The sequence below is a fragment of the Desmodus rotundus genome, chromosome 5 (assembly GCF_022682495.2).
Source record: "Desmodus rotundus isolate HL8 chromosome 5, HLdesRot8A.1, whole genome shotgun sequence".
NCBI classification, from domain to species: Eukaryota; Metazoa; Chordata; class Mammalia; order Chiroptera; family Phyllostomidae; genus Desmodus; species Desmodus rotundus.
The window spans coordinates 106,671,476-106,696,477 of NC_071391.1; the positions used below are offsets into that span (position 1 = coordinate 106,671,476).

At 48.8% G+C, this 25,002-nt stretch overlaps 2 long non-coding RNA genes across 2 annotated transcripts; both read right to left on the bottom strand.

Moving 5' to 3' along the window:
• Positions 1 to 207: 207 nt before the first annotated feature.
• LOC123479541 (uncharacterized) lies at positions 208 to 6,879 on the bottom strand. The gene is made up of 3 exons (XR_006655183.3): positions 6,541 to 6,879; positions 5,507 to 5,571; positions 208 to 479 (listed from the first exon to the last, which is right to left on the bottom strand). It is a non-coding gene; the product is annotated as an uncharacterized lncRNA (long non-coding RNA).
• A 9,432-nt stretch (positions 6,880 to 16,311) lies between these two features.
• On the bottom strand, positions 16,312 to 21,505 carry LOC123479542 (uncharacterized). The gene is made up of 3 exons (XR_006655184.2): positions 21,432 to 21,505; positions 21,224 to 21,315; positions 16,312 to 18,537 (listed from the first exon to the last, which is right to left on the bottom strand). It is a non-coding gene; the product is annotated as an uncharacterized lncRNA (long non-coding RNA).
• Between the last annotated feature and the right edge of the window lie 3,497 nt (positions 21,506 to 25,002).

A 25,002-nucleotide genomic window follows, 5' to 3' on the forward strand; every position in this document is an offset into this window, starting at 1 on the left:
GAGTGTTGGGAAATGGAGAGTGGACAGAGACTTATGAGCTGCTAGACACAAGGCTGGGACTGGGTGAGGCAAGTGAGGAACCTAGAGCTCAAAATGTAAGGAGGTGCCCACTCTCAGGGGTAGACCTCAAATTCTGTGCCCCAGGTTCCTCTCTTGTTCCACCCTAGTCTCGGACCTGGCTGCATAACAAATTACCCTGAAGCTTGGTGGCTGCAAAAACTAAACATTTATTATGTCATGATTTCTGTGAGTCAGGAATCTGAAAGTGGTTTAGCTGGGAGGTTCTGGCTTGGGGTCTCTCACGGGGTGGCAGTCAAGGTGTCAGCCAGGACTGCAGTCATCCAAAGACGTGACTGGAGCCGAAAGGTCCACTTCGGAAATGGCTCCCGCACGGGGCTGTTGGCAGAAGGTCTCAGCTCCTCCCTACATGGAACGTCTTTGTAGGGTTGCTGGGGCTGGCCTCCCCCAGAGCAAATGATCTAAGAGAGAATAAGGCAAAATCGACACTGCCATTTATAACCGAGTCTCAAGGTTTGCTCACCATCACCCCTGCCATTTTCTATTAACCAGAAAGCAATTACGAGGTCCAGACCGTACTGAAAGGGAGAAGAATTAGCTGCAATGCTCAAAGGAAGGATTGTCAAAGAATTTGTAGACGTATTTAAAGGCACCACATGAAACAACGACAAGATGACTGGGTCACTAAAGATGCCCTGAATTATGACTTCTTACTTCCCATTATCTGAGGCCAAGATGACACATGCTTTATCCCCTGTGCCAACATTGTTTGGCTGGTGAAGACCCTGTGAGAAAGAGAGCTATAACCGATTATTGATGTCTGTCCTAGCCCAAACCACAGCCAGGGTTCCCTGTTTATCTGAATACAGAAGTTGTCTTTGTTCAGGATCCAGCTGCAGTATGCTCAGAGAAGGTGGTCCCAGATGATGAATCATCATTGGCCTGGACTAGCCACCCCATGGGAGGGGCGAACCCATTCCCCCTTGCCAGTGGTTGGTTGAGAGATGGAGACATAACCCAGTCTAGCCAAGAGAAAGGGAATTCTGAGGGACAGGTTCTGGGAAAGGTTTTCCTCCCAGATAAATGGCACTGGTGAGATGACTTCCTTCCTTTAAGCAATTTTAGGAGGACCAGCTACCATCTTACAACCAACAGGAACAGCTATGAGAATTTCTGAGAAATGGAACCAGAGTTCAGAAATCATGGAGCTGTTGAATAAACCAATCCCAGAACTGCCCTGCTCTGGTTCAGAGATAACAAGTACTCTTATTGAACATTATGGTTGGGTCTCCCGTTCCTTGTGACCCAAAACAACCTAAGTGATGTCTGAGATGATCCCATGTTTTATGCACCTCCACGGACCTTGAAGAAAACTGGATACGTGCTTTCTTTAGAGTCTGAAAGAATGACTCAGTATGAGTTATCACACCTTTCATCACACCACCAGGTACACTCTACAGCCTCTTCTCGGCAAAGTAGGAATGTAAAACCCTGCACTTTGTCTTCTTCCCTTTTGTCAGACACAGAACCTTTTTCTCTGAAGGCCCTCGTCGAAATATCTACAGCCCACTTCAGGTCTGGGCCCAGTAGCCCATTAATCAATCTCTGGGGAAGGGAAAAAACTCCTGACCCCCAGGAGACTTGCCTCTGACAAACCCCTAGACCTGGGCACCCTGGGATGGGACCGGGTGTGCTGGGACATCAGGTCTGACTCTGGGTACAAGCAGCTCCAAAAAGTCTGTCTCCCCTTCCTTTCCTATTTCCTCCCTCCTCCTTCTGAGAGCTTCTCTTCCTCTTTATGTTTCTCTGCCCTGATATCCATTGCCTGCTTGTTTCTCATTGACCCTTTTACTGTGAACCCATAGATGTTCAGAACAAAGACTGCATTTCCCAGCCTCCCTTGCAGCTAGATGTAGCTCTTGTGACTCTATTCTGGCCAGTGCGATGGCAGGGGAAGTGATGTGTGCAATTCCCACTCATGTCCCTAACGTAAGGGATGTGCCTTCCTCCCACCCCTTCCTCCACACTGAAGCTTGGGATTATTAGAAATGGTGGGAAGAGTAGGAGCTTGGGTTCCCACACTAGCCCTGGACCACCCACCTAGAACTGTGTGTAAAAGAAACCACCATCTTGTTCAAGCCATTGTTATTACAGGCTCTGTTACCTGTAGCCTAACACCTCCTCTTGCCTCTCCTCCTTTTCTTTCTCCTCTCCCCTCTCATATTTCTCTCTTGCTTCTCTTTTCCCCTCCTGATCTTCAGATCTCCTTACCTTTCTCTTCTCTCTTCTCTCAAACCCACTAATACCTTCCAAAGTAGCAGGTGGCAGGAGTAGGCAGCAGAGGCCCTGACAACTATTCCGCTCCCCAGGCCCTGTGAATGTGTTCCTGTCCTGACAGCCCTGATCGGGGTTTTGCCCTCACACAGAGGAGTCCCTGGCCATGTCCAGCCCCATGCTCTGAGGATGGCCTGCTCCTGGGGAGGAGCAGAGAGCCAGCCAGGGCACCAAACCCTGGCAGCCCAACCTGTGGCCTGATGCTCGGTGCCCAACTCCTGTCTCATGATTCCCTGGTGACCTTGTGATGCCTGGAACTGGATGCTCGCCTGGGCTAGAAACCATCTGGCTGTGCCCTCTGGCTTCCCCAGAAGGGAGTGCTCTTAGATGCCAGGGAAGTTTGGCCAGCCTGAGCTGGGAGCTGACCACTTCGAACTCTTTTATTCTTCAGCCCCAGGTCCAAATTCTGCACAGGTGGGTGAGAGTGGCAGAGGAAGAGAGGGCAATAAGGTTGCTCTTCCATCAGGGGGACTTCAAGACCACTGGGCAGGCCCCCGTGACTCCCCCTCCCAGCCCTGCCCTCTGAGCCCCAGTGCCAGCCTTCTGTCCCTCCTCAGCCCTCCCAGACAACAGATGGTGCCTTGAAGACAAGTCCTGGGTCCGGGCCCAGGGTGCGGATGTCAGCTGTGGCAGGGCGCTCCCCTTTCATCCTCCGGCATGCGGCTAGGGCAGCCCCAGCCCCTCACTGGCTGAGTAGGGCTTAGCAGGGCAGGGAAGGCTGAGTTGCAAGAGGCGACATGCAGAGCTTTAGTGCCCTGTGGGAGTGGGGCCTGGCCTGTGAGAAGAGATGGCCTAGGCCTAGGGCAGGGAGAGGAGCACACAGGAGAGTCCAAAGCAACCAAACTGGGCCTTGCCCACAGCCAGTAGTATGAGTGCAGGGCCTCCGCTGGGCTCAAGTCACCGGGGATGGATGAAGAGCATCAGTTTACCTCCAGGCTGTTCTCAGAGAAGGCCTAGAAACCCAAAAGGCCCCTCCTTTGGTTCTAGATTCCCACCCATCAAGCCAAGCTCCTTGATCTAAGCCAGCCCTTGACGAGAGGCAAGGTTGTGAATGTCTTCACCTGACCACTCCCAGATCAGTTACTGTCAGCACAATGCTGTGAAGGGGTGATGTCACGTCAGAATTCTCGAAACACTTTCCATCTGGAGTCAACGCAGCTGCTCCAAGGGCCGTGCCCCACTGCCAGCCGTGGGGTCGGATCAAGTGTCCTTCTGGAAGCCAAGCATCGGGCAGGCCGAGGAAGAACCAAGTCAGGGCACGGAGCTGCTGAGGGAAGAGGGAAGCACTTGTGGGGCTGAAGCGCAGGAGCTCTGAGCCCAGCGAGGAGCAGGGAGAGGCCCATAGAGTTCAAGGCCAGGCCAAGAGTCCTGGGGAAGGGCTCACGGGGGAAGACAGACACTGAGGAGAGAGAGACCGCAAATAAGAGCCTCCATCTGTCTCTGTGTGTCTCTCTCAGGCACATATTCTTTCGTACCCATACCCTCCTCTAAGTGCTGTGTACTCCCAAGCCTTTGAGCTTCGCCAACGCTGTTCCCTTGCCAAGAATGCCCTCTATCCACCTGGTGAACTTCTTTCATCCTTCAGAAGGCAGCTCAAATGTCACCTCCTCAGTGATGACTTCTCCCCACCCCCTACTGACCCTACCCTGTGCCCCTCGTCCACTAGCCAATTCTGAGAGCCCCCATCTGAGCTCCAGCCACTCTTAACCACACTGAGCTCACACGGCTGTGTTAGCAGATGGGCTAACGGCCTATCAGCCCACCTGCCCACTGAGAAGGGGTGCCTCAAGGGCAGCAGAGGTGGTCTGGCAGAGCTCAGTGGTGACTGGGTTCTTACAGACATGTGGTCACTAGGGCCTGCCCTCGTGGGGTTGACAGACAGGCATGAGGACACACTGGAGGAGCCAGCTTTGGTGACCTGTTTGCCCCTTTAGAGCCCAGCGGAGCTCAAATAGTCACTGACTACACGCATTTAAATAGGTCATAGACCCACACACAACCCAGAGGTCTTGCTGTCTCTCTTCAAAGTCTTAGAATTATTTGGGGTTACCCCTCTTGGTGGGGAAGAGATGCAAAAAAAATAAAAGTCTGATTTTGTTGGAACACCTAAAACTTAAGCTGCCTGCTGTTTCCCACAGCACAGAAGTCACACGAGGAAGAGGGACGCACGGGGACTGAGCACCAGGGTGCCTGCCGGAAGGCCCATCTGCAACTCGCCCAACACATGGCACCCGGCAAGAGGCTCACTCGGAGCCTCAGTTTCTCCCTTGGTCCAGTGAGAATATCTATGGTAATAATATCCCCAGTGTTGCTGCAGAAACAAATGAGATGACATGTGACAAAGTACTTGGCCAAAAATACAGCACACCGATGGCGCAGATTCCCACTCAGCCCCGACCCCACTCCTCGCACTGTGTCACTTACAGAGGCCCTGGGGAGCCTGGGAAATCGGGAACCGTTGAGGTGAGAGTCCATTCACGTCCTGGAGATGACGATACAGAGGTAAAGAGATCGGCCCCCCTTAGGTGTTCATAAGATTCTTATCGATGAGATTATACTTTAGAACAATCTCTAACTCCAAGACTCTACAATTTTTAATGTATTGAGAGCAACCCTCAGTTAGCCAGAATGGTTTGATTAACTAGAACTCCAACCCCTGAGCGTTCTAGGTGACCAGGAAAAAACCTCTTTGGGAGAAACCAGGGGCCAAGTCACAACAGCATGCCCCCGCCCCACGCCGTCCAGGGCTGCCCCATGGGAACATGAGGCCCAGGGCGAACATCACACGCCTTCCGGGAAAGCCAGTTTTACTCTGAAGTTTTTTTGGAGGCTGAAACTTACCAATGAGAATGTCCCTAATTCGAAGATGTGCATTTCTTCACATTAACATTTCTTCACATATTCACATTCCTAAAACTCTGAATGCATTGATGTGTTTGTTTAATGTGGCCATACATTTTTCTTCTCAAAAAATAAAATAAAATAAAATGTCCTTAAGTCCATAGTGCTTTTTGCAATTGACAGCCTCTTAGAACTGAGAAAAACCAAATGAGCCATTTAACTCACTTTAAATAGAACTCATGTGGCTCAGTGTGTTGGAGTATTGTCCTGTAGCTGAAGGGTTGTGGGTTTGATTCCTGGTCCAGACACATACCTGGGTTGCAGGTTCGATCCCCAGTCCAGTCACATACATGTTTCTCTTTCTCCCTTCCTCTCTCTCTAAAAAGGCAATGAAAAAATGTCTTCTGGTGAGGATAAAAAAATAAAATAAAATAAATGGAACTGTAAGTCTTTTAAAACATTGTTTTTATGCTAAAACTTGCCAGGACACACTAAAAAGTAGAAGGTGAAATGCATGTGAACTTTTAAGAAAAAGCATAGGACAAACCCTGTTTTGCTTGTGGCAGGCCCGCTGCGCGCTGAGCGCCTGGGCCTGCGTGCCCTTCCCTCTCCCTCGCCCTCAGCCATACTTAAAACCACCATCTGGGATTAGCCCGTCCAGGCAGAAGTTACTGCGCATAAAATGAAAGATTGGCAAAGTGGGGGTATCCTCTGTGGACCTGGGGCATCACAGCCGTGTCTATGGTGCTATGGGTGGGTACGACTGAAGGCTGCCAGGCTGCAGGGGGCAAATATTACTGTGCCTCCACCTCCCCCCTCCTACCCTGCTCCCTTCTGGAACAACTTGGGGGAGGTCAGAGCTTCAGGGACCACACAGGTTATCAGGCAAGAATAAGTTTAAGTTGTCAGTCACTCACTCAGCCAGGCTTATTTCAAACTTTGGGGAGTGGGGGAGTGGGCTGGGTAGCAACGTGGAATCGCACTGGATAAACCCAGCTGGGGTAAACCTGAGAGCCTGAGTCCTTGGCTTTGGGAAGGGAGCAGCCGGGCTGGTCCCAACTCTCCTGTCCTCCTTGGAGACGAAGGGCCGTGGCTGCTGTGGGCCTAGCCCAGAGGTAGTAGACAAGGCTGGGTCTCTTCCCCATTAGCTTTGCTGGGTCCTGGAGCCCAGTGACCGTAACGACTTCCTAACCACCCTCCTCCACCCTTTGCACCATCTCCCGGAGCTCAAGTGGAAGCTATTCCAACCTACACCTTGAAGCAGAACTTAGAGATGCAAACTTTATGATTTCTAGGACATCTGACATTCTCTTAGCATTCGATATTTTTCAAACTGGGATCCTTTACCTGACATCCTTATAGAGCAGAATTCTCAGCCTCCTTCTCTGCTTCAGCTCAGGACCGATGACTCCTGCCATCAGGCAATGCTCCCTTGGGCCACCTCCAAGCTAAATCCCTAAATTATAATTCTGCCCCTCTTCCTCCCGCTTTGTGCTGCCTCCACGTCTCACATGTACATCTATTATTGCACTTCACACAGGGTTCCTTGGTTATCTGTTTACCTAACAGGCTCCTTTGTGCGCAAGACCCATTGTTGTTTTGTGTTAATTCCAGCACCCAGCCCAGCATCTAACATGCCATCCTCAGGAGCCGCATATCCGGGAGCCCTTCTCTGCACCCGCCAGAGAGGACCTGTTGGAGGAAGATGGAAAAAGTGCTCTGTGACCAGGATTGTGAAATGATAGGGATGACGTGAGGGGCTTTCGAAACCCTGGGAAGGAGTACCCACGTGAACTAGAGCCCCTTGCTATTCTGGGCCACCAGCCGTTCAGAGTTGACTCAGGACAGTCTGGGAGCTGCAGTCAGCTGGGGACAGAGCCGCCTCACCGTGCAGCCCTCTGCTGCCCCCTGGTGGCTTCTGGGGCCTTGGCTGAGCAGGAGAGACCAGTTGTCTGGCAAACTCTCTGAGAGCCTCAAGACAGAGAGATTTCCCTGGAGTCCCTGCTTCACAGCTGTCTGGGCAATGCCTCTTTGCGACATGGCACCAGGAACAGCTAAGACCAGGGCATTAGATGTTTTCAACTCAGAGCTGCAGTTTAACTCATAGTGTGATCTTCAGTGGCTTCCTTCACTACCTAAGCCTGTTTTCTCATCTGTAAAATGCGGATGATGACACTCTCAAGAGATCAGCCCCTGGAAACTCTGGGATGGAGAGTGCAGGGGGCCTGAACTGGAGGGATGAGGGGATGCTGGGTGAGAGACCGGGGCTCCCTGGACTCCCCCTTCCCTGCAACACTAGGCTGCTGCACGCCCCCGCCTGACTGAACCCAAAAGCGTCTTCTCTAGCAAGAAGACTGAGGGTCTCTGGACTAGAGGTCAGCTCGTGCAGGCGAGGGTGTGGGCTCACAAAGAGAAACGGATGGTTTGGCTGTCCAGTATGCTGACTGCCGAGGCCCCTGGCTCTCCTTCCGTCCCCAGTGGGCCCTGAGAGTCACCCAGCCAGACTTTTACCTCCAAGTGTGAGATTTTAGAAAACTTAGAATCTGAGAAGCCCAGGAGGAAAAACCTAGAACCCTTGATACAAACAAGCAAACAGAAAGCAGGAAAAAAAAAACCTAGCACAGCAAAGGAAACCATCAACTAAACAAAAAGGCAATTTACCTAATGGGAAAAAATATTTGCAAGTCATATATCTATTAAGGGGTTAATACAAAAAAATATATAAATGACTCACACAACTCAATAGTCAACCCTCCCTACCACAAACAATCTGATTTAAAAATAAGCAGAGGATCTAAAGAGATGTTTCTCCAAAGAGGACATACAGATGGCCAACAGGTACATAAAAAGGTGCTCAGCATGCTAATCATCATCTCACACCTGTTAGAATGGCTATTATCGAAAAGGCAAGAAATAACAAGTGTTGGTGAAGATGTGGAGAAAAGGGAACCCTCATGTGCTGTTGGTGGGAACGTAAATTGGTGCAGCCACTGTGGAAAACAGTATGGAGAATCCTTAAAAAATTAAAAATAGAACAACCATACGACCTGGGAATTTCACTTCTGGGCATTGTTCAGAGGAAACAAAGACACTAATTTGAGAAGATATCCATGTTCGTTGCAGCACTATTTGCAATAGCCAACAAATGAAAGCAACCTAAGTATCCGTCAGTGAATAAACTGATAAAGAAAATGTTTTATATATCTATACACACACACACACATACATAATTCAGACATAAGAAGAAGGTAACCTTGACATTTATGACAAAAAAAGACAAATACTGTAAAATCTCACTTATTTGAGGAATCTAAAAATAAAACAACAGCAAAAACCCCCACGAATACAGAGAACAGACTAGTGGTCACCAGAGGCAATGGGGGTGGGTGAAATGGGTGGAGGTGGTCAAAAGCACAAAATTCCAACTATAAAATAAATAAATCATGGGGATTTAATGATAACTACAGTTAATAGTACTGTACTGGGTACTTGACAGTTGCCAGGAGACTGGATCTTGAAAGTTCTCATCACAAGAAAAAAATTGTGATTCTCTAAATCGATGGATGTGAACTAGGTTTACTTTGGTGATCAGTGTACACACATATACAACCATCACGGTGTGCACCTGAAACTAAAGTAACGTTGTATGTCAATTGTATGTCAACTTCAACAAGATTGACGTGAAGAACAACCTGGAAACAGGCAGCTGTGTGTGAGGGGAGGACTATCAGTCATCTTAATACGATTAATTTAACATCCTCAGGGATGTGAGAAAAGCTACTTCATCCATCAAATAGGAAGAGATTGCTTTTTTTGAAAGGGAGCAATAAGCAGATTTTTAGAAGTTTTTAAAAGTAAAATTAAAAAATTCAACAGGAAGAAAAATTGGAGGAAATAGAAAGAATTGCAAAAAGGTAAAAGATGGAAAATCAGAGAAACTAGAACAGGAAGTCTGACATCCAAATCACTCTGTCTGAGTTCTAGAGAGATGGGGCGGGGGGAGGAAGGAATTAATAAAGAAACAATTTAATAAGAGTGAGCAGAACTGAAAAATGCACGTTTTCAGATTGAAAAGGCCTGTATGTGCCCAGAAAAACAGATAAAAATGGACCCACACCAGGGTGCACTATTGTGACATCTCAGAGCTCAGGGGGATAAGGCCTGAGAAGCTTCAGGGAGGAAAAACAGAAGAAGCAAAAAAAGGCTCAGACTCAGAATGGCTCCTGACTGCTTAACAGCAACCTTAAAAGCAAGAAGAGAATGAAGCAATTTTGCAAGGAAAATTATTTCCAATCTACACGTATAAGTCCAGAAAACTCTCAGTCAGGTAGGGAGGGGGGAAAGGTCATTTTCACACACACATACAATTTACCTGGAGTATACCCTTTTTCTAGAATTTACTGGGGGATGTGTGAACCACAGCAAGAAAGAAAGTCCGGAAGGAGGGAGGCAGGAAACTGGCGTTCTCAGGCAGGAGCAAGGCAGCCCAGGGTGACAGATGGGGAAGGTTGAGGAGGAAGGGAGCTGGGCGCTAGATGTGGAGAACAACCCGGGGCTGGCTCCTGGACACAGGCACAGCGAAGGCTGCAATCACCAAGGTGCTCATTGCCTTGCCTCACACCATGTGCTTCACCTAAGGGCCTAATGATGCCCAGGGGGTATGCGGGGCTTAGGCTTATCTGGATGTGGCTGGTGAGGGGCGTGTGAGGGTGAAGCTCCCGTCCCCCCCCCCCCCCCCTCTCAGCAGAGGTTCAGCTGAGCGCGCTCTCCCAGTGCTCTCTCTAACCTACTCCAGGGGGGTGGGTTCGGCCACAGTCAGAGCAGCCGACCTCTGACCACGTCTCTGCTGGAATCCACCCAGGGCCCTGCGACAGCCCAGTCAAAGCCCCCTCTGTGGTGGCCCTGGGCTCAAGTGTCACTCGTGACTTCACCCGATGACTTTTCCAAAGGGTTTCTCGCAAGCTCTCAGGGAGGCTGAGACAGACTTTGTCCAGCGGCTCCTCTCCTGGGAGCCTCCATGCAGTGGGCAGACGGCCCTCTCCTCACACGGAGGGGTGTGAGCTTGCCGCTCCGTGTTCATTGCGACATGCTGCTTGGATGGGAACAGATGCATTGGGTGTTAAACTACAGAGGAAGGCAGAAGGATGATCAGGACGCTGGCCCAGATGGCAATAGAGGGATGAGATGGGACGCCACACCCAGGGGCCTTGCAGTGCTGGGAATGTTCTGTCCTTTCACCTGCAACTTAGGTCGCACTTGAAGCTGCACATACACAGTGTATGCTCTGCTCTGCACACATGACATTTCACAACTGTAAAAAGTTTGAGCTAATTGGAAGCTCTGTGGGGAGGTGCAGGTTTTGTAAACACTGCAGGTCACTCTAGGGTTTGTGAGTGGGGACTCAGCCATGTCCTTCATTAACTTAATCATCCCGTTTTTATGTATTTGTCTTGTCCCTGCCTCTACCCCACCTGGAATCCCCAAGCCATGTCCCTCTGGTTCAGTTTCTCCAGAAAAGGCATTCTTGGCTTTCTGCTGGGGTCGGGGTGGGGCTCTGCAGGGTGGAATACAGACTTTCAGTCAATCCTCTTGTACTCAGGCCTTCTTCCCCCGCCCAACTCCCCACATTTAGACACCCCAGGGCCTCCAGTCCCTGAACAGATCAGAGGTTCTGGGCAGTGAATCAGCTTGCTTTTCAAAAAATTGAACTATAATTAACATATAACAAACATTGTGCGCGTTTGAGGTGTACCAATGTTGATGGGATATGTTTATGTATATTGCAACATTGTTACCTCCTGTAGCATTAACTAACACCTCTGTTCTGTTACGTAATTATCATTCTTTTTTGTGGTGGAAACAATTAAGATCTAGCCTCTTAGCAACTTTGAAGTTTATAATACAGTGTTGTTGACTATACTCATTATGCTGTGTGAAAAAAATTGACTTTTTAAAAATATCCTTTTTTCCTCTGTACCTAGTTGGGTTCTTGACTTCCCCGATCACTGAGTTTTTGATTCAATCATAAATGTCTCATCTCTGAATTACTGACATCTGTCACCTGGGTTGTCTCTGCCTGTCTTCTCTTTCGCCTGGCTGCTTATTCTCTCCCCAGCCTTCTGGTGACAGAGTTCTCATTCCTGCACCTCTTATTTGTCTACATCTCTTCCTGAGGTGAGTCCATTCATTCCCAACGTGTTAATCTGTCCCCATGGACACCTGACACAGGCTGAGTCAGTCAGATTCGCCCTCCAAGAATTTGGAACATTGACCTAAGAGGAAAAGACTAGAGCTCCTTGGAACTGAGCAGGAGTTAGCAGCACTCTAGAGCAAGCAGTGACACTGGAAGTCTTGTCTCGGGCAGAGGAGGTCTGTCCATTGTTCATCAGTCCTTGCAGCCTGTGTACGTTCTCACATGTGTGCAAACGCATGTGATCTAGAATAATCATCACAATATTACTGTTCTAGCACAAGATGGGAAACAACCAATTTAACAGGAAGTTGGTTAAAATAAATTGAGGTGCATCATTTAATAAAGTAGATTGGAAATAACCAATTTAACAAGACATTGGTTAAAATAAATTATGGTATATTCATCCAATAAGGTACAACGCAGACAATAAGTAGAATAAGGCAACTATATTTGTACTGAGATAGGACAATCACCAAGTAATATTGCTAAGTAGAAAGAAAGAAGGACAGAACAGTACATACAGGATAAAAGGAAAGAAGGAAGGAAGGAAGGAAGAGAGGGAGGGAGGGAGGGAGGGAGAAAGGAAGGAAGGAAGGAAGGAAGGAAGGAAGGAAGGAAGGAAGGAAGGAAGGAAGGAAAGAAAGAAAAGAAAGAAAAAGAAACAGAGAGAGAGAGAAAGAGGACATACATACATATGTCACATAAGCACTAATAATTTCTGAAATGATTCATAAGAAACTGGTGACAAGGTTTGACTGTGGGAAGGTGACCTGGGAGACTAGTGGGGGTGGGACTGAGATTTACATTTCCTCACATGTCCTTCTGTACTTTTTAAATTTTTTTAAAACAAATTCTGTGAGTTGTTAGTTCTGTGACTTAGACAGTGGCCCCATTCCGGGGTCCCCGAGTCTAGGAGCAGTGGCCAGGATGCACTTCATGCCCCAATGAGTTGGCACCTTCTGGGATCAGTTCACACCTGCTCCCTGGGAATCAGCCTCCTCTCCAATGGAACTTCCGGTGCCATTGACCCCACCTTTATCTCTAGGGGTCATGGGCAGCACCATCCAGGCTGCAACAACTAGAACCCCGCATTTTCTGGCTCAGAGATTAGTCCAAGCAAAGAAAGAAACATGACTCAAGGCAAGCAATGATCACTCTACTGAGGTTTCTAGGAAAGAAATCCATGCCCTTACTAGCTTGCACAAAGGAAATGGGACTGAAGCTGAGGCCACCATCCTACCTCCTGGGGAAGGCCTGTAGATGAGAGATAAGGAAGGGGAGGCAGGGGACTAGCTCCTGGGGCATTGTTTGGGCCTAGCCCAGGCTGCCGTTCTCCACTGGATTGTCTCCACATGCCGTACCCACCTCCAGGCCTCCCGTTCATTTCTCAGCCCACACTAAAGGGGCTTTTTTCCCACCACTTGAGGGAAAACTGCACATGTCAAATCTGGGGCCACTTTCCTGTCTCATCAGGGTACACCCATTAGTAGCCTCCTTTAGGAAGCCTGTGCGCTCCTGGTGTCGGGGCACACGGTCCTCAGCTCCCCTCCTTCTCTCTGGCTTCTCCTCTCTCCCTCATGGTGATGGAGTTTCCAGGGCTCATCCCCATGCCTTCTTACTTGTCTGTACCTAGCCCTTCCATTCCCAGGGTGTTAATCACCACCTATATATTTTTTAAAATATGTTTATTGATTTTTAGAGAGAGAGAGACAGAGAGAGAGAAAGAGACAGAAACATCGATGTGAGAAACACCAATCGGTTGCCTCCCATAAGTGCCCCAACCACAAATCAAACCCCAACTTTTCAGTTTATGGGACGACATTCCAATCGAGCCACACCGGGCAGGGGACCACCTATATTTGATGACACCGAATTTGTATTCAGTCCAAACCTCTTTTCCAAGCTCCAGAACATTTGCATAATTCAGTTGCTATACTTGACTATGCCTAATTCCAAATTCCAGCTGCACTCAAAGCTTATTTCCCACCCGGTATTATTCCCCTTATCAACACAGGACACCAACCAGCCAGATGCTTAAACCACAAACCTGGGAGCCACCTAGGCCCTTCTCTCTCTGCATGTAACTCATCAGGAAGACCTGCCACTTTTTCCTTCAAAACATATCGTGAATTCATTTATGTCCCTCCATTTCCACTCTCATGGCCTGTAATGGTCATAAGTGTAGTCCAACTGTTCTCCTCCCGGGTACATGGTAGGATGGCACTTCGCCACACCATCTGAAGTTAGGTGTGCCCATGTGACTGACCTGGTCAACAACTTGTGAGAAGAAAAGACATCTGTCACTTCTAGCGGGGAAGAGCCAATACACATCCCTTCCTTCTGCCATTGGGATTACAGAAATTATGTTGAGATGGGGGCCCATCAGCCCGGATTCCTGAGTGATTAAAATGAGCAGAGCCCCTCTGCTGACCCACAAAAAACTGAGCATGAGGAGAAATAAATATTTGTAATGTTAAGCCATTCAGGTTAGGGGCTGTTTGTTACCGCAACACAACCTGGCCCATTCTGTCTCATACACTAATGGCGTGCAAGTCTCCTAAACTGCTGCTATAGCCTCCATTTTTACTCTCTGTCCACACAGCAATCAGAATGACCTTTTTACAGTGCAAATCAGACTCAGTCACTACCTCACTCAAACCTTTGGGCTCTTCCCATTATACCTGGAAGAAAATCCAAACTTCTTCCTATAGCCTAAAAGGCCCAGCATGACCTGAGCCCTGCCTGTCACTCTGACCTGGTCTCCCACCCAGGCTTCCTCACTCATTTCTGCCCAGTCCCCCTCTACTTTTGCTATCGCTAAGGCACTGAACACTTTCCTGACTCAGAGCTTATGCACATGCTGTCCCCTCTGCCTGGAACCCTTTCCTGCACTAGTCACACAGCTGGCTTTTTCTCATCCTTCAAGCCTCAGCTTACAAAACACCTCCTGGGGGAGGCCCCACCACTGCTACACTCTGAGCATTTCCTTGTTAGCTCTTATCACAAGGTAGAATTGCATTTGTTTTTCATTGTTATTTACTTGTTTAGTCACAAAACTGTAAGCTCTGTGGGGTCTCCATCAGCCCTCAATAAATATTTGTTGAATGGAGGAATGAGTGAATGAGAAGTTCTGCAAAGGGTAATGGTGGTGATGTGGCTAGTAGATATCACTGACCAGTTGACCAATCAGCCTCGCCCTGCAGCATCCTTTGGCTCCTTCCAGGTGACGAGGCCAAAGTCCTCTCCACGCCTTTTATTCCCCTTAGGAGCTAAAGTGCCTCTGAAATACTGGGGTTTCTCCAGAGGGCTGAGCTGTCCTCCTTCTCCACTCTTGCAGCTCCCCAGGCGTCAGCCCAGCCTGGAGCGGGCAGCCAGCTCCAGTGGAGAGGCAGCCAGCTGCTGCCGTCACAGAGAGAGTGTCCTGGCCAGCACTCCAGAAATAGCCCAAGGTCAAGATAGGGTGCTTCCGTCCCCAACCGATAGAGAAGTCTGGGGAGAGTCCAATCCCAGATTTCCCTCCACCCCAATATTGGGATTCTTTACCCTGGTCTGGAACTCCCCAATTTCCAGCCACCTCTCCACAGACCCCTTCATTACCACTGATCTCACAGACCCCTGTCCTCCTACCACATGTCTGCGATAGAGGGTGGGCCTTATCCCATCTCATGGACAGGGCACTGTGGCTCAGGGAGGTCAAGAGTCTCTTCCAAGGTCACGTGTTGAGGTTACCAATGAACTGGAATCACGGGTAGAGACCCATCCCAGCATCGGTGCTTCCTCCCAGCAGAACCTTCCATGTGAAGGAGGCACGCAAAGGACTTCCACAGCCTCTGCCCCAGGGCCAGCCTCAGCCACGTGTTACTGCTTTCTGGGGCTCTTTGCCCTGTGTACTCTGTCCCTATTTCCTGGTGCTGGGAGAGCGGTTTGGCTTCTTCAGCTGATGTCCCTGGGATCCCACTCTTTTCTGCCTGAATCCACAGCGTCCATTTCCACCTCTGGTCCTGGATACTCTGAGTGCTTGCCCAGCTCACCCACCTGAACTCCCAGGTGGCCCGACCACCCAGGCCACTGTCTTCACACCCACAAAATATTCCCTCCTCTAACAGGGAAGCTGAGGACTCGGGGGACAGGGGGGCTCCAGCCGCCAGCTTCATGGGCCCCTTGTTACGAGCAAGGCTTGCAGACGCCCAGCTCACAGAGCTTCCCGCAGGTATGGCAGGAAGCAGCAGGGGTGTAAGTCAGGGAGCCCAAGAGGATTGGTTGGAGCAGGTGAGGGGAGCAGGGCAGCTCAGGCAGCTGGGGAAAGGGAGGAGGAGCCCACAAAAATGGGTCCCTCTGACTAGGACAGGACAGGGTGTCACCTAGTACATTTCTACTAACCAGATTACAACAAGCAAAGGAGACACAGGAATAAGGAGAGAATACAAGATGGATATATTTTTTTTTAAAGAAATATAGTGCTTGAATTTAAAGGACATTCAGTAGGTCCAAGTAGAAGCTGGTAGAACCTTCTGGAGTAGACAACCTTAGGAACCTGAACTACCCATACTTTGTTAGCACGCCAAGGTTCTAGGCATGTAGGCCCCACAAGCGCTCTGCACAGCTGTAGGGGCACCTTTGCATTGCAGTGATTGTGCACTTGAACATTTGGTGTATTTCTCTGGCAGGTGTCAGTCAGGTGTCTTAAGGAAGGAAGGGCATCTTTCCTGACTCTGTGGGATTAGTGATAGTGCTTCAGAGAGGTACTTGTAAGAAGTATAAAGTCAACTTTCTCTCTTCAGAAGTTAAAACATCTCTAGTGTAAACTTGCCTTCTCTACTAATTTACATGACAGCTCTTTCTAGAGCACGCAAAGGTGGAAATAAATTAGCATCCATTCTTTGTTTGTTAAAGATTTTATTTATTTTACTTTCAGAGAGGGGGGAAGGGAGGGAGAGAAACATCAGTGTAAGAGAGAAACACAACTGGCCACGTCCTGCCGGTGCCCTGACCGGGAATCGAACTGGCAACCTTTCACTGTGCAGGACCACGCCCGGCCAACTGAGCCACATCTGTCAGGGCCAATGTCCATTCTTAATTACAGAGGGCCAAATTTAGGAAGACAGACTTTATCTCATAATCTTTGGGGGTTGTGGGGAGCAAGAACATTTATGATCTCAGAAGTCACAAACCATCAGTTCCCCCATATCCCACTAATTAGAAATGAGTCACTGAGTCAGCCCACATTCAGGGGGAAGGGAATTAAGCTTTACTGTTTAAAGAGTATCAAGGCATTGGTGGGCATCTTTTAAAACCACCAAAAAATGAAAAGAGTACAGGACGAGGAATCAAAATGCCTGTGTTGTAATCTTACTTCTAAATATTAAGAGACTTGAGCACATCCCTTCATCTCTCCAGATCCATTTCCCCCATCTGCAAAGTGAGAAGGCTGACTTCAGTGACTCTGAGGTTTCATTTTTCAATGAGTATCTGTCTCAGTGTTCCAGCACTCAAGACCCTGGGCCTTAACCGCAGACCTCAGGCAGATTTCCCCTCCCTCTCAGCAAGCCTCACTGGCCCTTGGCCCAAGGAGCAGCTGCCACTCAACAGCAGCCAAGCCCAAGTTCATCAGAGTGTCTAGGGCGGGACCCCAGCATCGTTAGGTTTCACAGCTCCCCGGTGGCTCCAACGTGCAGCCACACCAGAGAACCGTGGCTCCAACCGCTCCGTGTGAACCCTCAACAGGAAATCTTTCTTTTTCTTTTCTTTTCTTTTTTAAAGATTTTTATTTATTTTTTTAGAGAAGGTAAGGGAGGGAGAAAGGGAGAGAAACATCAATGTGTGAGAGAAACCAACTGGTTGCCTCTCACAAGCCCCCAACCAGGGACCTGGCCTGCAGCCCAGGCATGTAGCCTGACCGGGAACTGAACCGGCAATCTTTCGGTTTGCAGGACGGTGCCCAATCCACTGAGCCACAGCAGTTAGGGCCGTTTTCTCTTTTTCTTTTTATTGTTGACACTGTTACAGATGTCCCCATTTTGCCCCTTTGCCTGCCTCCACCCTGTCCCCTGCCCCTCCCCTCCGGCCACCCCACACTGCTGTCTGTGTGCATGGGTTGTGCACGTGTGTTCTTTGCTTAACCCTGTCACTGTCGCCAGGGAATCATTTTTACAAATAAAATAACATTTCATGTGACTACTTTCGGATTTGGTTTTTTCCTTTGATTTAATACACTTTCAGGGATCTTACACTGCCTAGAGTACAGACATTTCATGTTCAGTTAACTGTATTTCAGGTCTGATTTGCCTAGGAGACCACTTTGCTCTGTGTTGCTGAAGGGAAAAAATTAGAGAAAATTAGAGTTCAGAGAAGCTTTTCATGGCCGGGGTAGAACTTTTTATAGAATTGTTTCCCTTGCTCAGTGTTTCTCATCGTGGTATTGTTTCTGTGGGAAAATTGATCCAATTTTTATCTTTTTGACTTATACCACCTTTTCCTAGAATATAACCTGCTTTAAGTTTAAACAATACCTGCCCTTTTTTTGCTTGTGTATGTGCATGCGTGGGTGTGAGAACAGTCGACATTCTTCAAGACAGGGCAGAGCCGGCGCTGAGAACGACGCAGGACTTGGAACACCCTGATAAGAGATGTCTCTGGAAGGCCACGGGTGGGGGCCGTGGGTGGGCGCTGGACGCCGCCAGCTGGGCTCTTCTGACCCTTGCCTCAGCATCCCCCTGCTCACATGCTCCACCTCAGCAAGGCACTCTGTCGTGTGACCAGCTGCCCCAGTTTGCTCAAGACCGAGGGGTTTCCTGGGATGCATGACTTTCAGTGTTAAAACTTGGAAAATTCCAGAAATCCAGGACAGTCAGCCACTCTACAAGGGTTGTGGGGCTGTGAGCACCGCCTCCATCTCTCACCGCTGCTCCATGCGTCTGATGGGCGGGATGCTCCAACAGCCTCCCCCGCTGGTGAACGCCAGCGACACCCCGGGCACCTGGTGGGAATGAAGCCAGAGCTGCCCTGATGAGGAGCAGGTGGCTTCACTGACAGAAACGGCGGGGGGAGGAGCGAAAGCACCGTCTGTGCAGTAAGGCTCTCAGGCGCAAGTTTCCTGAGCCCGAGGCCCTGCCACGTTGATCTCCATCAGTAATCTCCAAATGCCCTAGTGCCTGTCATTTAAAAAAAATAAAAGGACATGACCTGAGACCAGGGAATCGCCTGGGGAGTTCATGTCTCACCCCAGAGATTCTGATTTCACTGGTCTGGAGTGGGGTCCCGGTTTGCGCGGGCGCGCGCGCGCACGCGCACACACACACACACACACACACCCTCACTTTTCCCCTCTGGTTTCTCTCCAGGCAAGAAACGTCTCTACTGGGTATGAAAAGTTTATCACTCTTAAAGTTCCCTAGTTCTCCCTAAGGCTATCTTCAGCAAAAAAATGACCTCCTAGAAAAATCAGTATTTTTTGCTCTATCAGTGGCAAACCAGATGATAGATTCTCTTTATGGGCAATTCTTTTTTTTTTTTTTAACATCGATGTGTGAGAGATACATGTTGCCTCTCACGTGCCCCCCAACTGGGGACCTGGACCAAAACCCAGGCATGTGTCCTGACTGGGAATCAAACCGGCAACCCTTTGGGTTGCAGGACAGCGCTCAATCCACTGAGTTACACCTGCCCGGGGTTCATAGGCAATTCTAACATAAAAGTTCAAGCCACTCTTCTTCCTCTGTGAGTAAACCGTCCAGCTCCTGGGTGCGGAGGCTTGTTCCGGGTCCCCCTTCCCTGCCAGCTCTCTCCTGGGTTTCTCCTCACCCGGAGCCATGGTTTCAGAGGTTCCCTTGTTCCCCATCTTGCACCCCTGGTTCTACCCAACCTCCTGGCCCGGAACTCCCTGATTTCTATAGTTTACCTCTCTGGGATGCAGAAGTGGAGGGCTCCCATGTTATTTTCACGGGCCCACCTCACCTGGCCAGCCTGTTGGACAGGAGGCTCAGCCACAGGGTCTCTGGCGAGCCTACTCCCTGCACCACATCTAGAAGGTGACAAGTCTCAGGGCCTGTGGTTGCCCTGTGAGGCAAGGTCACTTGAGGCCACAAGCAACAGTGGTCAAAGTGGGAGACCAAGTCTGTCGACAAACTACAATGACAACTGACCAGATAGCCTACCGAGGTGAGCTGACAGCGACCCAGAACCTGCTGTTCTCATTCCACGGTCCCGGCGCCCATTCTCACGCTCTGGCTATGCTCAGGTTCTGTGAGACCCTTGCCCTATTTCCTCTGGAGCTAAGCCAGCAATAGCAGGTTTCTGTCACTTGCCAGCAGCCAACCCCGGGGATAGTCACCGATGTCCATTGCCCCCATAGGCTCCTTCTTGGAACCTAAATCTGAGCCTTTTCTGCTCTCACAAAATCTCCTGAGACCCTTTTTCTCTGGCTTTTTTCAGCTCTAAGGAGGGCTGGCACCCACCTCGCCTTGGGTCTGTTTTCTGGAGTTTGAGGAGCGCTGGCCTCTTCTCTCACCCAGGCGTCCTCACCCTGGCTGCTGCAGAGCCCCAGGCCCTCGTCCACCCCTGCAGTTCCCATGGCTCGGGCTCTGTCTCCCCCGTTGTCCCCGCCCAGGAGCTTTCTACAGCACACCTCTGTAGAACACTTTTGAAAACAAAGTAAATAGTGGTCTCCTCACATTCCCGTCAGCCTTTGTCTGTCAAGACTGAGGAGTCTTAAACTGGAGAGCTCCCCACTCCCCCACACTACCCTCCCTGGCTCTCGCCCAGACCTTTAGGAGTGGGAGGGGTGGGGCTGCCCAGGATTGTTGGGCTCAGCCAGCAGTTTCAGATCACATATTAGGCCTTCAGGTTCACTCCGTTACCCCATCCCACCCTTCCTTGGTGCTGGAGTGAGAATCACAGTCAAGTGATAGGCCAGGGCACTCAGCTACCCAGAGCAGAGCGGCCTTGACTCCAAGACCACTTGGACAGCCCTAACCACTGCACAGCCCTGCCTCTTCCTGGCCACAGTCTGTGACAGCCCCCAGAGCCACATCCTCAGCTAGCCTCTTCTTTGTCCCAGCCCTGTGAGGACCCGGGGGACCTGGCTTCTCCTCTTCTAGGATGTGGTGTGGGCCTCAGGGGAGAGTTAGAACAATGCTGAGCCCCTTATCAACAGCTAATCCCATCCTGGCCAGCTTCTGGACTTCCCTTCTCAGAAATGCCAACTCTTATTTTAACACATGGCGTGTTCACTTCTGAGTCACCTCAGCCCCAATTGTGTGCAGACCAAGCAGTCACAGCCCCTCCCTAACACCTCAGCCAAGCTCTTCCAGAGGAGTAAAGACCAAACACCTTCAGGTCCATCCGGAACAGGCCTGGCTTCCTTCTGCCTTGTCACGAGCTCCTGGCGCCACAAAATACAGAAGCTAGAAAAGACCTAGAAATCATCAGATCCCACACCCTCATTCACAGCTGAGTTCACCAAATGCTAGTGAGGACAGGGCCCCACTCAAGGTCATACAGCAAGGTCAGGAAGAACTCCTGGTCCAGTCCCTTGCTCCTTGTCTTCTCAAAGGACAAGAGGAGAGAGGGAAACTGAGGGGTAAGGGGCTGTTGAGTTTTGTTCCTATTTAGGCTTCAATGCTATACTTGCACAAAGGGATGCTTGTCCCACTCGGGAGTCAGCCCCCTACCCCCCACCCCCCAGCAACAGGAATGGTCTCAGACACCCTGGGTATCAGGGGTGACTTTGCCCAGAAGGAGAAGTATTAGGAACCCCCATGAATCAGGGCCTCCAAGTGCCCCAATTGTGGCACTTAACAGGAAAAAGCGCTCAATGGCTAATGAGAAAATAGTTGGTACCATGAGAAGTCCGCACACTAGCCCCTTGCAGTGACATCTGCAGCTCTGGAGAATGAGACCTGGGTCCAGGATGACCTCCCAGAGGCCCTGTTCTGAGACAGTGAGAAGGATTTATAACGCACCCAAAAAAGGGTTTGGGCTAACCCCAGCAAACCTCGCATTCAGCCTCCCACAGTTCAGCCCCGCACCCCTGCACTTTCTCACTCACCAGCACGTGGGCTCTGAGGCCCACCAGCAGCCACTGTCTGAGCATGTGCGACAGAAAGACCCGGGTCAAGCCACTCACCCTCTCGGTAAAGTGTGTAGACTAATACACCCTTCCTCCGGGATTGGTTTAAGCATGAAAGCATTTGGAACACTGCCTGGCATGTGATCACTTAGCTGTCATTATCATTATCGTGATTATTTTAAGCACTCAGCAGTTATGACTGGCTTCCTTTAGCCTCAAGTGTATCACCCAAGGGCCAGCATTGTGAAGGCAGGAAGTGCAAGCCCTGTGATCCTCAGGGTCACGCTTGGGCGCAGCTTCAGGGATGTCTGTGAAGTGTAGAAACATAAGCCAGAAACTGGGGTTGGAACATTCCAGACCTGGAACAGAGGGTTTGGTCAGTCTGATGTGTGTTCCACAACTTGGCGAAAACATCTAGTGAACATTTACATATGTGTTGCTCAATATTTGCCCAAATACTTCCATTCTTCTACTTCTGTGTTTCAATACACATAGGAGTCAGACAGAGGCTTTCATGTGCCAGGTAGAGATGGAAGACCAGGGAGGGTGGGCTCTGGCCTGGGGAGAAGTTAAACTTTTGGCACTCAAAATCCTGATATACTTTGTGATGCTATTTTAAAAAGGCATTTTTAAGCCTTATATATTTGATTACAAGCTTGTTTTTAATTTTTCAGTTTTTCATTTTGAAATAACTTAGACTTAAAATGCATTGCAAAAATAGCAAAAAAAAATTCCTATATACCCTTCACCTAGCGTTCACAAGTGTTAGCATCTTCTATAAAAACAGACTGATCAAAACCAAGATACGAACAGTGAGACAACACTACCTCCAGCTCTTATTCCAGCTTTGCCAACTGTCCCTCTAAGGTTCTTCTTCTGCACCAGGACCTATCCAGGCTCACACGCTGCACTGAGTTGGTCTGTCTCCATAGGCTCCTCCAGTCTGGGATAGTCCCTTCAGTCCTCGTCTTCTATGATCATAACATTTTTGAAGAGAAGTGGTCAATTATTTTGCAGAACGTTCCTCACTTCAGGTATGCCTGGTGTTTTCCCAAGGTTAGACGGGGCTTACGCAGTTTTGGCAGGAACACCACGAAATGGGCATTGAGTTCTTCTCAGTGCATCACACAGGGAGGCTGGTGAAGGTGCTACACCTCCTTCCTGGTCATGTGAAGTTTGACCACGTTGATATGGTGCCTACCAGATTCGTCCACTGCAAAGGTGCTATTTTCCCTTCGTAGTTAATAAGTAGATTGTGGGAAGATAGCTTGAGACTATGAACCTGTCTTGCTTCTCATCACACTTTTACCCATCGATTTCAGCACTCCATCAGTGGACTTGCCTGCAACGCTTAAGACCGTGCTGTTAGCCAAATGGTGATTTCCCATCTTCATCACTCCTTCTACGTTAACTGGAATTCTACTATAAGGGAAAGCTCTCCTTTTTTCTTCATTTATTTATTTATTTTTGCTATAACTTATTTCTATCAATATAGATAGTTACTTTATTCTATGAATTAGAATCCAGTACTGTCTTTATTTATCTGTTATTCAAATAGTCTCATAGTTGGCCATTGGGAACCTCTTTAATGTGGCTTCTATGACCCTTTATAATGTCATCGTTTTGAACACTTTTTTCTAGCACTGCAAAATCTTCCAGCCTTATTGGTATTTTCCCTGTCCCAGCTCTAGAATCAGCCCTTTCTCCAAGGATTCCCTGGTTCTTTTTACTAAAGAGTAGTACTTAGAAGCCAAGATCTAGGAGCTAGTATGCTCATAGCTGCTTGGGTATCATTATTTCTAGTCCCTCTCAGAGGGCAAAGCTAGGAAATATGTTTGCAGGCAAACACACATACGTACCCACCTACATCTGTTTCTGTTTCTGTATCTAATCGCCTATGATTACAAAACCATGAATTCATGTCAATTCTTCTGATTCCAGGTCAACATGCAGGGCGCATTCTAGCCTCTCCACTTCCATTTTTGTTACTCCAATTTCAACAGAGAAAATATGGTTTTCACTGCCCATAATATATTTATTTATCTGCTTAACCATGGAAAAAACCTGAGATATTTTCAGGGTTTGTGTGACTTTTTTAAAAAGTGTGCTATTTTAGTCAAACAATGGGATGTTAATGATCTGATGTTAAGTTAAGGATGAGTCAAGTCAGCCTAATGTTTAATAAAGTGAGCTCTGAAAGTCGGCAATTACTTCGTCTTTCTGAATCTCACCTTTCTTACATATAAAATAGGGGTAATTATATTTAGCTCATAAGATTTTGATGAGAATGAAAGAGATCATGTATGTAAAGTGCTTAGCACAAAGGAAGCCCTAGATAACTATTACACATTTTTATTAGCTATTAATTAGAAAATAAAGCAAAATTTTCTATTGTTATCTAATTGTTTGTATAAAAAGTTGACCCATAATAATACCAGTTGAAATGAGGGAAATAAGAAACAGGTTAGGAGCTTTGAGGTTTGCCATAAAATTTCTTTTCATGTATTCAGTAGTTGTGATGAAATAGTTAATTTTTTTCCAGTAGATGGCAGCACTTGTACCATTGACTTTGAGTAGGGTTCCCAGTGAATCTTAGTAATGAAGTCATCACGGGAGACCATTCAAGCCAGCTGGACACAGGATGCACCTTTGGAATAGATAGCTACATACAAAATGTAAAAAATAATCCACAACTTTAACAAAGAAAAGAAAAAATGCCACACATCTAAGCACACCTGTGAAGAATCAGCAGGGAACTCAAGCAAGTCTGCCCAAACTAGCCCTGCCCCAGGGTCCCTGCGCCCCCAGGTGGGCACCAGTCAGGTCCCCCTGGCCTCCAAGTGAATGTCATCCCTGGGATGGAAGTTGAGGGCAAGTGGGACAGGACTTACTGAAAGTACCACAGAGAAGCAAGGAGCTGAGCAGTTTCTCAGGGCCCTGCCCCTTCATACGGTGGGGTCCCCAAGAACTTATCAATGGACACAAACCCTCCATGCACCCCCACTGCCTCGGGCTACAGAAACCAGAGTCCCAGTCTGAGGCAAGGAACAGAGACCCACTTGACAGAGCTGAAGAAGTGTTGGAGGAGGATGGCGGGGCCCATGGTGAAATCCTGTGGCAACGCAACCACAGCAAAAGACACACAGACTCAGGAAATCAAGATGGCTGCAGGGAGTCACTGCACCCTTGACGCCTTCCTAGCACCACCAGGCCTGCTCCCTTGAGTGGCGGGAGAGGACAAGAGATGACCAGGGCTGTAATCCTGAGTCTGCCACTTCCTAGCTGTGGGCCTTGACCAAGTTAGGTACCCTCTCCATGCCTCCATTCCCTCACCTGGAAACCACACAAGGCTCTCGGGTTTTCACGAGGACTAGAATAATGTTGTAATGAAACCATTATTATTACTATGTTCATTTTCACTGACTGCTTCATTATGATTTCTGGTCCTCCATGGCTCCTGCTTGCTTAGCGCCATTACAGCTGCCCCAGCCCCAAGACTGTAACTCTCAGTAGTCTCCTCCCCCTGGGCCTGTTAGTTCCAATTCCAGAG